The sequence below is a fragment of the Equus przewalskii genome, chromosome 19 (genome assembly GCF_037783145.1).
Source record: "Equus przewalskii isolate Varuska chromosome 19, EquPr2, whole genome shotgun sequence".
Taxonomy (NCBI): Eukaryota; Metazoa; Chordata; class Mammalia; order Perissodactyla; family Equidae; genus Equus; species Equus przewalskii.
Genome location: NC_091849.1, coordinates 37,205,913 through 37,221,267, shown reverse-complemented (window position 1 = coordinate 37,221,267; position 15,355 = coordinate 37,205,913). Strand labels below are relative to the sequence as shown.

At 47.6% G+C, this 15,355-nt stretch overlaps 1 long non-coding RNA gene across 1 annotated transcript; it reads left to right on the top strand.

Moving 5' to 3' along the window:
• The first annotated feature begins 699 nt into the window (after positions 1-699).
• LOC139077314 (uncharacterized) lies at positions 700-15,250 on the top strand. The gene is made up of 3 exons (XR_011529714.1): positions 700-1,024; positions 14,541-14,690; positions 15,112-15,250. It is a non-coding gene; the product is annotated as an uncharacterized lncRNA (long non-coding RNA).
• The last annotated feature ends 105 nt before the right edge of the window (positions 15,251-15,355 follow it).

Here is a 15,355-nt window from a genome sequence, read left to right as displayed (position 1 = left end):
ACATCCGGCAAGTATCTGAAAATATTTCTCAATATCACGGCCTGATTTTTCTAGGTAAGAAATATCTTTCCCAGGCCTATCCATTTCCAAATTCACACATACATGTGCAATTTAATCATCCAAAAGACATTTTCTGAGTCCTTCTTAGGGCTTAGCCGAGGGTTCACCTCAATAAACATTTTGTGAGGCAGCCACGTTTTCCAGAATGCATTTTGATGCTACCAAGCCATGTGACTTTGACTCGGGTTTGAAAAAGAGTCTATTTCATCCGCCCTCCCCCATTTCTGTGTTTTGTCCCCAAGCCTTATTTCCCCACTTCCCCAGGGCGCCAGTCTTTCTGGAAATGCCCTAGCTCAGCGAGCAGCGTGCACCTCCCCCAGAGGCAGGACTGGGGCGGTGCGGCGGTGACAGCGCAGGGCGCGGGGCGGGCCTGGGCTGGGCGGAGGGCAGGGGCTGGAGCCGCGGGGCTGGGCTGCCGCAGAGCAGCACGGGCGGGGACGAGGTTGCTATGCAAATGACGCGGCGGCCCGGTAGCCCCCTTTACCCAGGGGCCCTCTGGTTGCCAAAACAGACCATTCCCCAGAACAGTCGCCTAGAAACGGGCGCTGTCATAGCAGCCTCTGTAGCTGCGAGCCAGCCACGCTGCCAGGAGGAGCTGGGTCGGGGTGTTCAGACCTCCTCAGCATCCCCCCCACCTCACACACACACCGATCTCCACCTCAGGGAAGGGAGTGGTGGCTTGGGCTCCTCCTTGGAGCAGGGGAGGGCGCTAATTGGATTGGAACGCTCCAGAAACACATCAGCTGCCCCTCCCTGGGGGAAAGGGGTTGATGGGGGGAGGCTGCAGACAGTCTTTGTGATGGGTCTCAGCTTCCCCTCCCCGCAGCCTCGCCCGACCTGGTCCTCACCAGCCTCTGCCCACCCAGCGCCATCCTAGGGCACAATGGCAAGCTCGCTGTGGCGTGGAGGAGGCGGACATCCATCAGATAATCACCACAGTGAAATCCAGCCATGATAAGGAGGGGTACGTGATGCTATAGGAATTTAAGATACGCCATCTGGGGTTAGGGACGGATGCAGGTTTGCAGCGGCAACCGGGCTGCAACACCCTTGCTGCTTCACCCCTCACCACCCTCTCTCAGCAGCCCTCCCTGGTCCTGCCCAGCCTACGCTGACTTGGTAGTTCCCGAAGCCTGGGAGCAGGGACGTTTTCCTACCTCATTTGGCAGCAAGAGAGTCTGCATCTTGCCTCTTACCAATTAAACTACAGTCTAGATTTCTAAGAGACAGGACCCGTGTAATTCTGGGATAGCATACCTTGCCCGTGAAGAACAAGACAGATTTTAACAGATTCGCTGGAATTTACTGCCAGTGATCTTTATCACCCTGGGAGGCTTCTAATGTTGCCTTTGTAGCAACTGTTTGAGATTGGCCTTCAGAGACCCCACAAAACTCAGGGATGGGGGAGGGGAGGAGATACAGTGACAGCCTAAGTGACATTAGGCCAACAGGTGCGCTACGGAGAAAGTGACTACTCAGGACACAGTATCCCATGTGGTCCAGATGCTGCATGCCATGGGCAGAGGTGCCGTGTGTCTCTGATGGGTGCGAGAGGACCGCTTTGTGCTTCTGGGCTGGGCAATGGAGTCCTCTTCCTTCACGATCCACAAGAGGCCTTGGAATTTTATGGACTCAAACATAAAGTGCTCATTCAGCCTGGTTTAAGAAGGCGGCATGAAAATGTGTAATCTCTCCCTTCTCTTTCTGCCTTTCCTTCCTCGTGTATTTGGTGCCTACTGTGTGCCAGGTACTGGAGATTCCAGGAGTGGTTAAATTGATGTCATTCTATATTTGTAAGGAGAAAAACAATGCATAGTGTAGGGGACATTTGCCATGCCTTATGGTCACCAGTATCTTTTGATCAACTTTCCTAGGTTTGTGGGTTTTCCCCACATCGTAAATCCCACTTCTCCAAAGTAAAGGCCAGAAATTTGCTTTCTCAGACTCCCTTGTGACTAGGGTGTAGGCATGTGACCCAGGTTCCACCAAGCAGATGCACCCACATGAGATTTTTGACTTGGAAGAGAGCAAACTAAGGAAGCCGGTGTCCTGGGGAAGGGGCCTGGGGGAGGCAGCTGGCCTTTAGAGCAATGGGAGGGGTGGTCTAGGATTCGATTTCCACCATTGTTGAAGGGAGCGAGGTGAGGCAAGTTGCAGAATTTGTGCTGATTAATAGCTGCTGTGGTGGCTTGGCTGGAAAAGTACATCTGGGTGGTCTGGGCGTCATTCCTGAATACTGAGCCTGGAGCCTATCTTCCCTTCTGGATTCTGTAAGCCTCGTAATATTCTTTAGCTTACCGTTTCTGTTAGAGTGGATTCTGTTGTTTGCAACTAAGAACTCTGATACAGATGGATGAATGGATGAGTAGGTGGATAGAAGGGTAGGTTGAAGGGTGGGGTGGGTACATAAGGGATGGATGAGCGGGTGGGTGGGAGGGCAGGCACCAAAATATTGAGTGATTTTTTGGGGACAATAAGATTATAGGTTATTTTTTTCCTCCCTGATTCTCTGTTTTTTCTCCTTCCTTCTTCCTTCTTCCTTATCCCTCCTTCTTCCTTCTTCCCCTTCTCCTCCTCCGTCTCCTTCTTTGTCTTCTTCTTTAAGCATGCTGCTTGTATAATAATAAAAAAAACTATCAGAAACCCAGATCCAGACCGAGGAGACTCACAGTCCAGTGGGAGGTCAGCACAGGGAAGATAGAAGCCACCTCTGAATATGGGGGTGTCTGAGCCCATGTGAGCCATGGAGGGACCCTGACACTGGACTCAGGTCCCACTGTCTCCCCACACCTGCCCTGACCACCAGCCAAAAGCCTTCCTTCTCTCGCTGTCCCTCTTCTGAACCCCACATGCAAGGCTGGGCCCACCACTCAGAGGCATGTGCTTGGCTTATCCTGCCTTGTGACATTGTCCCTATTGTTACCCAACAATCCTATTTTACCTTGAGCAAGGATGACACACACATTTGTGACTCATCCCATTTGTTCTGCCCTCTCCCAGCTCTGGACTTCCGGTGGCACTGACTGTCCCTGCCCTGGCAAGTACCACAACCTTGCTCTGCAGCTAGTTTTCACATGGGCACGTCCTATCGCCCGTGTAGACTGTCGGCTCCAGGGAGGCTGAGATTGCAACTTAGGTGCTTTTTGCAAGCCCCATTCCCCACAGCTTTGCAGGAATTGGGATTTTACAGTATGCCTATAGAAGATGGGGAACTAGGGGGCCGGCCCCGTGGCCAAGGGGTTACGTTTGTGTGCTCCGCTTCGGCGCCTCAGGGTTCACCAGTTTGGATCCTGGGCGTGGACCTACACACTGCTCATCAAGCCATGCTGTGGTGGCGTCCCACATAGAAGAGCTGGAATGACCTACAACTAGGATATACAGCTCTGTACTGGGGCTTTGGGGAGAAAAAAAAAAAGAGAAAGATTGGCAACAGATGTTAGCCCAGGGCCATTCTTCCCCATCACAATTTAAAAAAAAAAGCAGATGGGGATCATATGGTTTCTTTTCACCTTGATGACTTTCTCCATAGTAGAGTTACAAGCTTTTGCAGGCAAAGGCTTTTCCTTCCTTCCTTCATTCATTCAGCACTTAATGACTGTCTGTGATGTGCCAGGTGTTGAAACAGATATGTAGGGAAATAAGCAGGAAAGAAGTGATAGAAGGGCTTGGTTGGCCGAGTGTGCAGGGGAGAGAAGAGAGAGATTGGTTGGGGCAGAAAAGTCTCTTTCGTAGGAATAATAGCAAGTGCTTGTTCCAGGACGGCTCTGTTCCTAGTACTTAATGTGCTCATTCACGTAATCCTTGCAACAGCAACAAGGCAAGTACAATTACTTCCATTTTACACGGGAGGAAACTAAAGCCCTGAGAAGTTGAATGCCCTCTGGGGTTGCTGCAGAGCTGGGATGTGCACCCAGGCCTCTGAGCTCTAACATCCATGAGCTTAACTGCTGCCCCGCTGCCCCGTCCTGCCCCGAGTGGGTTCTGGAAAGGTGAGTAAGTGATCACCAAGGATGGAGGCCTTCTACACAGGCCAGGGCGTGGAGGGGCTGCCTGTTCGGTTCAGCTTGGATATGGGTGCACAGGGGAACAGAATGGTATTGGAGCGGCCACTCAATAAGAGGCGAGAACCCGCTCCCACCACCTTGGACGTCAGTACTCTTTGTTTCTTGAAGGGTAATCTCCTTGCTGAAGAGTGGTGGCCTAAACAGAATGGTGAGGGTGGTGGAATGGGTGTCTCGGGAAAGAGCACCGGCTTTGGAGTCACAGGCACTTGGGATTCGGTCCCAGACCTGCCGCTGACTAGCTGAGTGACCTTGGACAAGTCACTCAACATCTCTGAGTCTCAGTTTTCTTGATTGTTAATTGAGGATAATAACCTGATAGTGTTGACATAAGATTAAATGAGAGAATGAGAGACTAGTTTAAAATAGTGCCCGGCACATAGCAAGCTGGCCAAAAATGGCACGTATTTAATTTTAAGTCCCAATCCCTTATCTACAGCTCCAAAAGCTGAAAAAGCTCCAAAAACAACACATTTGGCAACAAAACCTGTCCTGCACAAATGCAAGGCTGATTACAGTCTGTAGTCCCACCCTGTGTGATGATCCATATACTTCGTGGCAGAAATACTAACGCATTTGAACATGGGATGCTGTCTGCATCCTGCGAGGGGCATTACAAAATATTTGGCACAGGCACTGTGTTACTTCTCTAAAATCCCCCAAATTCTGAATTATGAAACACAGCTGACCCCAAAGGCATCAAATAAGTGGTTTGGGCCTGTATTGTCTCCCTCTAGACCGCTCTTTCCACTTCTGGTCTGCTTCTTACCCCAACGGCTCAAATGCGCTTGGGCATCTAGAAGCAACCTTTCCCTCCGAAAGAAGTAGAAACATACCCACGTACCCCTTGGGCCTCCCCTCAGACCCGTCTCCCTTGGCCACTCTCCTTTGCTCCCAGTAATTCCTCCACTTTGCTTCCCGCCAGTGCTGTTGAATTTTGGTGCTCTCTTCCCCCCGTGCCCTGGTCGAGAAGAGGCACCCTGGACATGTGTTCTCTGAACTGCTCTGGCGGTGTGGGCTCAGCCAGTTGTTGTCTGCCCATGGGCTGCAGTTATTGGAAGAAGTCTCTGTGTCTATTTGTACTCCAAATACTGTCTGCCGACTGTCTAAGTTATGTCTGGGGTATGACTGTGCTGCTCCTTTTCGACTGTACTGAACCTGGTTCAACCTGGTTGTTTTCCACTATGAATTTCCTCAGTTGACTGAAGCCCAAAATAACAGCTCCTCTCACTTACAGGATTGCAACAACTTCCAAAGGGGACAAGGAACCCTCGTGTTGGAGCAGGTTGGAAACCCCCGGGCTGGGCTGTCGAGGCAGTGTGTCATTCTCCTGTGCAGAGAGGAGTCATGAGGCCTGAGGTCAGGTTCCAGCCCCTCTCCGGGCTGGCTGGATGATCTTGGGGGCTGCCCCGTGTGACTTGGAGAGCTTTGGTTTCCTCATCCGGGAACAGAGAACATGAAAATTATTTGGCAGGATTGTCAAGAAGATTAAATGAGATCGTGAAAGGGCTTTCCAACTGTGAAGTGTCGCTCAAATGTAAGGATTGTTTCTGTCCTCTTACACACGTTGGCAGCTTCTTGAGGGCAGGTGTCTTCTGTGACCCCTCCCACCCCCACCCCCTCCGGCGCTCAACGCAGGGCTGTGGAGATAACCTGGGAAAAACACCACAAAGTGACTCGCACAGGGGTGTAGCACGTGGGAGTTGCTTAACAAGTGGTAGCTGATGCGTACACGCGTGCCGTTGCACAGACAGAATAGGGGGAAGGCTCAGAGTATGGACTCTGGTTTGAATCCTCTCGCTGCCACTTGCTAGGTTGGCGAGTGTGGCCCTGGGCGAGGTTAGCACTAATCTACCCTCGTGTCCTCATCCATCACACATGGCTGATGAGAATAATGGCTAGTTCATGGGGGTGGTTGTGAGAACCCGAGGAGTTCAGTCTATGGAACACGACCAGGCACAGATCGAGCCCTCAGTAGGCATCAGCTATTGTTACTATTTGACTGTTGTACACTGAGCGACTCTTCAGGAGGTGATCTGAGAAGATCGCTAGACTGGAGAGTGGGACACGTAACTCCTGGACTTTGCTCAGAGTCGGCAAGGCCTTCAAAGCCAGTTAGATGTCACACCAGCCTCTTGGGGTCAGCGCAAGTCATGTAACTGTGAGTAGGCTTGGGCGTCATCTCCCCCCGTGTGGGCTAGACCCCTGGACCAGGCATTGTTGGATAAAAAGTGTGTGTATTTAACGTTTGGATAAATATCACAATGGTCCATCAGGCGGACGTTTCTGTTTGTGCTCCCTTCCATCAGAACAGGAGGGCCTGTTTCCATATACCCCAACCCACCCACATTTTTAAGTTTAAATTTTATTAATTTTTTGACTAGATAATATTTGCACATGGCACAGAATTCAAAAATCCACCAAGGGGCAAACAGTGAGAAGTCCCGTCACCCCTGACCCAGCCATCCAGTCCTCTCCCCAGAAACCCCAACTTTGATCTCAGCCTGTCTGTAAATGGACAAGGGTATCTGACTGAATAAATCTCGCTATTATTTTTAGGTGAAAACAAGCCAGAATATATTTTGGAGTAGAGTGTTGCATTTCAATGAACTTTAAGATAAAACAGGAGACTTCAAAGACATTTTATGCTCAAGGGTGGGGCAGGGCTGGGAGCTGCTTCTGGCTCTGCCTCCTACCTTCTCTTGGGGGAAAATTTGGTACAGTTCTGAGTTCGTCTATAAAGTGCAAGCTCGCAGATGCCCCTGGCCCTCTCGATTACATTGAGGTTCTCCTCATCACCCTGGTCACTTGTATACAATCCATCCCTTGTGCCTCTTCCTGCCCTTGACTTGGCCGCCGCCTTGCTGCCTGACCTTGAGGCGGTTGCCTCCATTCTGGGCTCAGTTTTTCTCACTTGTAAAAAGAGAGCTTGGACTAGGCCCATTCCAGGTGTAACATTCCAGGGCTGGTCAACTAATTCACATTAAGGTGTGGATGACTGATAACGGCTTAATGCATTACCTCTCCTGTGGGTGGGAACATTTTAAGAGATGCAATTTCTCCTCCCAAAAGAGTGAACATGCATAGTGCAATTTCAGGCATGGTCACAGTGGGTGGGAATGATGTGAGGGGAGGGGGCGCCTTTCCTGGGATTGCTCCAGTGGGCACTGGGGTGGAGGGTGCTGTTCCAGCCAGAGGCGGTGTCAGCCCTGAGGGCACGTGCCTATTGGTTTCCCTCCAGAACTCACACCACGCTCATTTCTCTCTGGCGGAGGCCAAGAGCAGGGTTTTGTTATACTGAAAAATGCCTCATCAGGGAAACCCATGTGTGTGGCCTGGAAAACTATCCTGTCTCCTGGGGCGAGGGGAGCGGTGGGAGTGTTTGAGCAGCTTGACTTCCAGGTTCGCAGGTCAGTTCTCATCCTGGCCAAGTGAGGAGACCTCCGCCCGAGGGCCATCAGCTCTCTGCCAGAGCAGGTGGTCCCGCCACACCTGGATCCAAGACATCTGCTTTTTACCCAGGGAGAAAGGCTGTGCCAAATGCTGTCTGGTTTCATTTTCTGTAGGAGGTTTGATTTGGCTTCTGAATTTTCAGGGAGGGTGTGAGAGAGGGGGTGGCCCGCAGCCACCGTTAGCCCACAGAAGGAAGAAAAGCATTTCTCTGGCTGATGAATTCTAGGCCCGCTGGCCTTGTACAGTGCACAGTGCTGTTGCCCAGCGCATCTTCCTCTCCAGCCCCCTTTGGGGCACCATTTTGTCCCACCCGCTGTCTGGGCACCCCTTCAGTGGAGGCAGCTGGGGTAGTCAGTCTATTCTCCAGGCAAAACTGTGGTAGATGAGAATGGAAACCAGGGGCAATGGTCAGTGGTTCACACTCTGTTGGCCATGCTGAGAGCTCAGATAAGACCAGGGATGGACCCACCTTGTCAGAATCTCCACCATCACCTCCCCTGCTCTCCTCTGGAGCAGGCAGCTTCTCAGAACCTGCTGACGCCAAACCCGTGAGCCTCATCATGGAGTTCACAGAGCTCTAGACGCTCCCTAATCAAAGTGTAGTGACCTGGGAGCTGGTTAGAAATGCAGAATCTTGGGACCCACTCTAGGCTACCGAGTCAGATTCTGAATTTTTACAAGATACCAGGTTGATCTGTATGCACATTGATGTTTGGGAAACGTGGGCCTAGATGCTGAATGCCTTTGGGAAGTAGGAAGGAAGGAAATAGAAGCTCCCCGGGGGGAGGGGGGGCGGCTCCTCTGAGGGGAAGACATGCCCACAGGCCTGTTCAGTGGAGGGAGGTGGACGCTGAGGAAAAGGCTAAGGAAGGCCCTCTAGGACAGCATGCTGAAATAGGCGCCTTTAATGATTTTAGTTTTATTTTAATTTCATTTTTAATAGGTAATTCACTTTCACATTAAAATTCTAAGGGTACAGAAGGGTCTGTCAGACATAGTTTCTTTCCCACACCTATCTCCCAGCCACTTCCCCTCAAAGGCAACCTCTGTTACTAGGCCGGAGATAAGACATGTTGTGCAGATAAAAGTGTGTGTGTGTGTGTTCTTCCTCACCGGACCCCTTCTAAAAGATCCCTATGGTAGCCCACCACACATAGTATCTGGACCTTGCTTTTTTAACTTAATATATCTTGGAGATCGTTCTATATTAATATGTAAAGATAATCCTAGATTGTATTTCAGCTGCATATTATTCCACTCTAAGAACGGACCTCAATTTATAATGCCAGGCCCCCACTGATGGACTTTTTAGGTGTTTTTTGTGTGTTTTTTTGAATATTTGGTTTTCTTTTTTTTTTTCCTGAAGATTGGCACCTGGGCTAACAGCTGTTGTCAATCTTCCTTTTTTTTAAGGATTGGCACCTGGGCTAACAACTGTTGCCAATCTTTTTTTTTTCTGCTTTATTTCCCAAACCCCTCAGGTACATAGTTGAATATCTTAGTTGCAGGTCCTTCCAGTTGTGGGATGTGGGACACCGCCTCAACGTGGCCTGATGAGTGGTGCCATGTCCGTGCCCAGGATCCGAACCCTGGGCCACTGCAGTGGAGCGCACGAACTTAACCACTCGGCCATGGAGCCGGCCCCAGGTGTTTTTTTTTTTTTTGAATGCAGCTTAATCTTTAATCTTAGAATCTTCAAAACTGGAAGGTCATTTAATCCAAACTCCCACCCAGCATAGGAATTCTTTCGTAGTATCCCGCTCACTTCTGTGACCCAGGTCAGTGTTGTCTGCCCTGGGGAGCTCCTCCTCCCTCTCCCGCCGTCACTTTGCCAGAGCCCTAATCGCATGACACTATTTAGGCAAAGGCGTGATAACGTTTGCTTGTGTCTCCTCTCGCCCCATCCCATCACAGTGCATAGTGGGTGCTGAACCGATCCGAATGGGGTTGAATTGACCATCCCCGAGTGGGGAGTCCTCCAAATTCTGCTCTTTGAACACTTCTAATGACAGAGATCTCGCCTCCTCCAAAGCCCATTCTGCCTTTGAAAGGCTGTATCAGAAAGTCCTTTGATAAATCAAAATCTTTTTCTCAGTAGCTTTTCCTTCTGGCTCTAGTGCATTTCTAAAACAACACAGAAATTTAATCTCTCTTCCAGATATTTAAGATGACCATCTTTCTCCAAACCAAATACCTCCCAGTTCCCTGTGAATGCTGGTGCTAGGTTCTTCTCCTTCCAGCATTTTCTTCCATACACTTTTTGGTTTGTAATATGACACTTTAAAAAGTGATCTGACCACTACACACTTATTAGAACGGCTAAAATTTAAAAGACTGACCATACCAAGTACTGACGAGGATGCGGAGCAACTGAAAGTCTTCCACTGCTGGTGGGAATGTAAAGGGCTACAGACACTTTGGAATGGCGTCGATAGTTTCTTAAAAAGTTAAACACACATCTTTCACATGACCTAACCGTTCAACTCCAAGATATTTACCGAAGATAATTGAAAGCATATATCCATTCCAAGGCAAATGTCCATAGCAGCTTTATTGTAACAGCCAAGATCTGAAAACAACCCAAATGTCCATCAACAGAGAATGGATAAACACACTGTGGTATATCCATACAATCGAATACTACTCAGCAAAAACGAAAACCTATCGATAGGCTTGACAACATTGATGAATCTCAACGTAATTATACCGAGTAAAAGAGGCCAGATGAAAAATAATGAGTCAGTGCTGGACGATTTCATTTATATAAAATTCTAAAAAATGCAAACTAATCAACAGTGACAGAAAGCACCTTTGTGGTTTCTTGGGGAGGTGGAGGTGGGGAGGAGTGGGAGGAACGATTATGAAGGATGCGAGGAAACTTTGGGGTGATGGTTATGTTCACTTGATACTGGTGATGGTTTCACAGGTTTATATATGTGTCAAAACTTATCAAATTGTACACGGGTGCTTGAGGGTATTATGCTAAGTGAAATAAGCCAGACAGAGAAAGACAAACACTGCGTGATTTCACTCGTATGTGGAACACAAACACATGGATAAAGAGAACAGATTAGTGGTTACCAAGGGGAAGGGGGTATAGGGGTGGGTGAAAGGAGTAAAGGGGCACATTTATATGGTGACAGACAAAAATTAGGCTATTGGTGGTGAGCACAATGCAGTCTATACAGAAATTAATAAATAATAATGTACACCTGAAATTACACAATGTTATAAACCATTATGATCCCAATAAAATAATTGAAAATTACTTAATTAAAATCCCACAGGGTCAGCCTGGTGGCACAGCGGTTAAGTTTGCACTCTCTACTTTGGCGGTCCGGGGTTCACTGGTTCGGATCCCAGGTTTGCCAGTTTGGATCCCAGGTGTGGGCATGGCACTGCTTGGCATGCCATGCTGTGGTAGGCATCGCACATATGAAGTAGAGGAAGATGAGCATGGATGTTAGCTCAGGACCAGTCTTCCTCAGCAAAAAGAGGAGAATTGGAGGCAGATGTTAGCTCAGGGCTCATCTTCCTAAAAAAAGAGAAAAATTCCACAGATAAATTGCAGGCCCAACCCAATAGCCTCTCCCTGCCTCTGAAACATCGAAATAACCTATTAATTAAATAAAAATATGAACTTCAAAAAAACCCAAAAAACTTACCAAATTGTATACTTTAAATATGTGTAGTTTATTGTCTGTCAGTGATACCTCAAGAAAGCTGTTAAAAAAAAGCCTAGTGTCTGGAACTGGTCATATTGTCTTAATGTCACTGACTGGTGTGGTGCACAGTAGACAGCGAGCTCCTTTGATTTGGTTGCTATACTCCTGTTGATGGAACCAAAGTTTTTATGTGCTTTTTCAGGAGGTATATCACTGTCGTTTCAGTTCAGCAAAAATCAGAAGACCTTGATGTCATGAGTACTGACAAGCCAGGTCTCCTCCAACTTTAATGTGAATTGTGTCAAGGTCATTTACCCCTTCGATGTTCGTTTTTTTGGCTGGGAAAGATTAGCCCTAAGCTATCATCTGTTGCCAGCCTTCCTCTCTCTCTCTCCTTTTTTCTTTTTCCTCCCCAAAGCCCCAGTACATAGTTGTATCTTCTAGTTGTAGGTCCTTTTAGTTCTGTGTGAGCCGCCACCACAGCATGGCTACTGACAGACGAGCATTGTGGTTCCACACCCAGGAAGTGAACCCAGGTGGCTGAAGCAGTGAGCGCTGAACTTTAACCACTATGCCATTAGGCAGCTCTCGATGTTCTTTTTGATGATAGAAGAGAGTGAGAGATGGCATAGTACTGTGGAAAGAGTGTGAATTTGGGGTCAGATTCCTTTGACTGGAAGCTCAGGGTGGATAAGTTACTGAGTTTCTCTGAGTCTTTCTTCCTCATCTGTCAAGTGGGTCAGTATTTCTGATCTCATAGAGGCATGACAATTAAATGATACCTAAAGGAAATAAACTTAGTACAGTGCTTGGTCCATCGAGGCATCGAATGAAGAGAAGCTAGTTTTATAGCCCTATCACTCCTGCCTGTCACAGTAGTTACAAATCTTCGTTCTGTGTATGCCAGAACTCTAATCTTATAACATCTCTATATTTGATTAGCAGACCTACACACCTCTATTGGAATTTCTAATATAAACATTGAAATGAGCCAGGTCCAAACCAGCCCCGTGGCACACCGCCATTGAGTTTCCTCCAGATTGATCTGTGCTCCTTGGGTTGGAAGCAATGAGTTTAGCCCTACATTTTTCTTTCTTTCTTTCTTTTTTCATTTGAGTTCATAATAGTTTACATCATTGTGAAATTTCAGTTGTACATTATCTCTTGTCTGTCACCACGTAGGTGCTCCCCTTCACCCCCTGTGCTCACCCCCGACCCCCCTTCCCCTGGTAATCACTGAACTGTTTTCTTTGTGCATGTGCTTGTTTATATTCCACAAATGAGTGAAATCATCTGATGTTTGTCTTTCTCAGTCTGGCTTATTTCCCTTAGCATAATTCCCTCCAGGTCTTTCCAGGTTCTTGCAAATGGGATGAATTTGTCTTTTTTGGGGCCTGAGTAGTATTCCATTGTATATATATGCCATATCTTCTTTATCCAATCTTTGGTTGGTGGACACTTGGATTGCTTCCATGTCTTGGCTATTGTGAATAGCGCTGCAATGAACATAGGGGTGCATATGTTGCTTTGGATTGTTGATTTCCAGTTGTTTGGGTAGATACCCAGTAGTGGGATAGCTGGGTCATATGGTAGTTCTATTTTTAGTTTTTTGAGGAATCTCCATACTGTTTTCCATAGTGGTTGCACCAGTTTGCATTCCCACCAGCAGTGTATGAGGGTTCCCTTCTCTCCTCACGCTCTCCAACATTTGTTATTTCTAGTCTTAGTGATAATAGCATTTTAACAGGTGTAAGATGATATCTTAGTGTAGTTTTGATCTGCATTTCCCTGATGATTAGTGATATTGAACATCTTTTCATGTGTTTATTGGCCATCTGTATATCTTCTTTTGAAAAATGTTCATATCCTCTGCCCATTTTTTGATTGGGCTGTTTGTTTTTTGTTGTTCAGCTGTGTGAGTTCCTTATATATTATGGAGGGTAACCCCTTATCAGATATATGATTTGCAAAAGTTTTCTCCCAATTAGTCAGTTGTCTTTTTTTTTTTCTTTTTAAAGATTAGCACCTGTGCTAACATCTATTGCCAATCTTTTTTTTCTTTTTCTTCTCCCCAAAGCCCCTTGGTACATAGTCGTACATTCTAGTTGTGAGTGCCTCTCGTTGTGCCATGTGGGATGCCACCTCAGCATGACCTGATGGGTGGCACCATGTCCGCGCCCAGGATCCAAAGTGGCGAAACCTTGGATTGCCAAAGTGGAGCGAGCGAACTTAACCGCTCCGCCACAGGGCCGGCCCCCTGTCTTTTGGTTTTGATTCTAGTTTCTTTTGCCTTGCAGAAGCTCTTTAGTCTGATGAACTCCCACTAGTTTATTTTTTCTTTTGTTTCCCTTGTCTGAGAAGACATGGTATTCGAAAAGATCCTTTTAAGTTCAATGTCCAAGAGTATACTACCTATATTATCTTCCAGGAGTTTTATGGTTTCAGGACTTATCTTCAAGTCTTTGATCCATTTTGAGTTAATTTTTGTGTACGGCATGAGATAACGGTCTATTTCATTCTGTTGCATGTGGCTGTCCAGTTTTCCCAGCACCACTTATTCAAGAGACCACCTTTTCTCCACTGTGTGTTCTTGGCACCTTGGTCGCAGATTAGCTCCCCGAATGTGTGCAGTTTTATTTCTGCAGCCCTACATTTTTAAGTGTGACGGCTAATATGCTGGCTGATGGTGAAGCTGTCAGGAACGTGGGATAAGAGTAAAAGTAGAGCAGCGGCTCCGGAACAATTAGACAGAGTTATCATATGATCCAACAATCCTGCTTCTGAGTACACACCTAAAAGAATGGAAAGCAGGGAATCAAACATTTGTACATCATAGCAATGTTATTCGCAATAGCCACAGGTGGGAACAGCCCAAGTGTCTACTGACAGATGAACAGATAAAGAAAATGTGGTATATACATACAACGGGGTGTTATTCAGCCTGAAAAATGAAGTTCTGACATGTGCTACAACATGGATGAAACTTGAAGATATTATGCTAAGTGCCATAAGCCGGACACAAAAGGACAAATATTGTATGATTCCACTTAGATGAAGTACCTAGAGTAGTCAAAGTCATAGGGACAGAAAATAAAACGGTTGGTGGAAGGGGCTGGGGAGAGCGGGGAATAAGAAGTTAGTGTTGAATGGGTACAGAATTTCAGTTTGAGAAGATGAAAAAGTTCTGGAGACGGATGATGGTGATGGTTGCATGACAATGTGAATGTGCTTGATGACACTGAACAGTACATATGAAAATGGTTAAAATGGTAAATTTCATGTTACTTATATTTTACCACAGTTAACAAAAAAAAATGGAGCAGCAGGCTATTCAGCAGTGGGGAGGGCCTGGCCTGTGGGCCGGATGGACAGCCAAGTCAGGATGAGCTGGAGAGCAGGTTGGCCTGGTCAGAACCGGGAGGAGACTGGAGAGGCGGCTCAGCATGCCCTGGTGAGCCTTGAAATCTGGGCTGAGAAACTGGGATTTGAGATCCTCACTGAGTTACTTTTTGAGGTCAAAGTTTCATCTCCTGGGTAAATGAACCCAGGAACTCTCTAGCCAGCATGTTAAATTGATGTGGCTGGGTTTGCTAGTCAGCCCCCAGCAGTCGGTTTACGGTCAGAGTGGGGGCGGATGGCTGAGCGCCCTGGAAGGGTGAGTCTTGAGAGAGGTCAGAAAGACCGCTCATTATCCTAGGATTCTCACAACCCTGGGCTTGGGTCACGATTTCTCCGTTCACTGTCAGTGTGCCCTTCACTGTTCTGTGCCTCAGTTTACTCATCTGTAAACTGGGCATAACAATGACTTTGTGTAACAAGGATAAAAAAGTTACATGCTAAGTGTTTGCCTCTTTTGTCTTCTCCCGCCAAAGGAAGAAGGCTAGCCTGTGGGGTGCTGTTTCAGGTGAGATGAGACGGGGCAAAGCCCAGAGCGCGTCAGGTTTCCTTAAATAAGAAAGGATGAGGGGAAGAGGGAGGAAAGAGGCCAGCAGAACCATTACTGGGTGTGGGTGTAGGGGTGTGGGGTGTTGGGGTGTGGGCTGTGGGGGTGGGGGTGTTGGGGTGTGGGGCTGTGGGGGTGTGGGTGTGGGGGTGTGGGCTGTGGGGCTGTGGGGG